Consider the following 2,500-nt stretch of genomic DNA (forward strand, 5'->3'; position numbering starts at 1 on the left):
AATCAGTATTGATCTTCTCTTGGACACTGCATTGGCTTGTACAGCCAGCAGTAGTGTGAAGAGCTGCATGTAAGCTGCAGTTAGGCAGCGAGGCCTGTAGCTCCTGAGCCCATATATCAAAAAAGATAAAGTTTCATGGGTTTGGTATCTTCCCTATGAGACATCAAAAGCCTCATGCCCCCTCTTCCACAAGCACATGGGTTCTACACACGGGGAACAAATTTTTATCCTATATTATTCAAATAAATAACTGATACTACTTCTCAGGTTAGCTTTTTTGATCATATTCAGATGTAGGCGATTTCTGGACAGAAAAGAAGTGTAAGCTCCCAGGTCCAATAAGGAAGCAAGTCCCGCTTCTCTCCAGGACTCAATTACTAATTAACTTTTCTCAAATCAAGCTAAGTACTCCTTGGTTTCACCCTTAACTGATAGCTACCACCAGGGGGAGCATATGAGCTTCAGAAAACGCTACTTCTCATTCGTTTAAATAAAGGAACTCAAAATCTGTTTAAACACATCCTTCTCAGTAAGCGCCTTTTACTACAACTACATAGCCAGTATTTAGTTTCAACTGAGAATATATGAACACTTCCCTGAGGACGTTTTATATACACATTGGCCTAAACATTCATTCTACAGCCAAAAAGATGTTAGTGTTGTAAGGATCAATACAATTCAGCCATCATGAGGAAGTAATGAAAAAGGTCATGGGACTGCAAAGGACTTGTTTCCTGTCTGGATTAACTTTCTGGCAACCTTTAAACTGTCATTTTGAATAAGTCTTAAAAATCAGAAACAGCTATGCTGTCTCTGAAGCAAACAAAACTAAAAAAACAACCAGAAGCCTGGATTAAGTTTCAAGAACTATTTGAGTTGTGACATTTGTATTAACCGAATGCTTTAAAAAAGACCCACTCACAGAGGGCTCAGTCTCTACCACCAGGGAGCATGCATTGGTGTATACTTTCCAGGGACCTGTGCCTGGAAAATATTGGTATCTAGAGTTAAATCCCACTGGCACTCCCACTCCATCATTGGATCAGGAGCATGTCGTACTGATGGTCCATCACTGGGTAGTTTACCCACCTTACTATGGAACTTACCCCAGGATGCAAGGGTCATGCAGGTCACTATGCTGGGTAGTCTCCATGAAAGGTCACTCATAACAGACACTGCAGAAGGCAACGGCTGGAAGACTGGAAATCCCCCAAAAGAATGAAGAGGCAGTAGCTTCCACTTCAGCCTGTCATCTAGCTTCAAGTTGATGGTTTTTTACAGTACCTGCAAAGATGCTCACAAACAGCCCAAGGATTTGGGCTTCATTGACAGAGAAGGGAGAATTAGCAATAGGGCTCCTCCCAAAGTTGTGCAGCTTCAAAGGACTTGGGCCTCAGCATTACCCAGTTTCTTTTAAAACGCAGTTACTTTGCTGACACCCTCATATTCTCATCCAACTCCTTCAGAAAATCTTCAGAGCAACTTCTCATTCTACTGGGAAGCATCTTCAAATAAAAGAAAAGGGTATTTTTTTAAATAATCCCAAAGACCAAACCTTGTTTTAATAATGAAGACCGTTTTCCTGGAAACGGTCCTCTTAGAATTAATAACCACCACTCCTAGTAGCAAGACACTGGCAGTGCCCCTATCCTCCCTGCTTTACCTGTAGCAAATTAGGGTGTTTTTATGCTTTCATGCATGGTACTTGTGCAACAGGGTCATTCATGAAGTTTTAATAATAGACAAGAGCAGGGGTTATTATCCTATGGCCTGTAGAGCCAATGGATATGGCTTGCCAATTTATGTCTTTGACAACATTTGGTAGCAGGGAGCATTGGGTGCTCCCCCGTCCTGCTGAAGGGAGAACAGCAGCAGGGGCCCAGGTCCTAGTGCCCACCCAGGAAAGGCCATCTAGGATGGCTTAGTCTACAACAGTCCCATAAGCATTTGGATTGACTGTAGGGGGCTGGACTGGCTTGGACCCTCAAGGTCCCTTCTAACTCTAATATTTTATGACCTCCCGAGGTCCCTTCCAATTCACTTTTCTGTAATTGTGTGAATTAAACTCAAACACCGACTTTTTCCAAAAGCTGCCAGTCCTGTACAATTAGTGTTCAGAAAAAAATTCAAACTAGCTTTTACAAGATACTCTGTGTACACCTTAAAAATACCTTTTAGGCAGGATTTCTTTTACATTTCAGTAAGAAAACGTGTACCCTTATGTAAGAAAATATCTATAAGAATCTGATGCGTGTGAAATTCAGCAGTTTAAAAATACAATGGCTACAAAGTTTAAATATAAGGCAGCAGATACTCAGACTCTAGCATTAAACATGGATACTTCTGTCTCCCAAATTTACAAGAAATAGTGTGTGTAAAACTGGAGTGATGTTTGTAAATCATTAATTATCTTCAAGAGACCAGCCTTATATCAATGTCAAGAAGTGTTCAATATTCACTAAGAAATGCCCATCTCATTTACTGCATTTTGCTCGTCTTG

The sequence above is a fragment of the Crocodylus porosus genome, unplaced genomic scaffold (assembly GCF_001723895.1).
Source record: "Crocodylus porosus isolate Cpor-Errol unplaced genomic scaffold, CroPor_comp1, whole genome shotgun sequence".
NCBI lineage: Eukaryota > Metazoa > Chordata > Crocodylia > Crocodylidae > Crocodylus > Crocodylus porosus.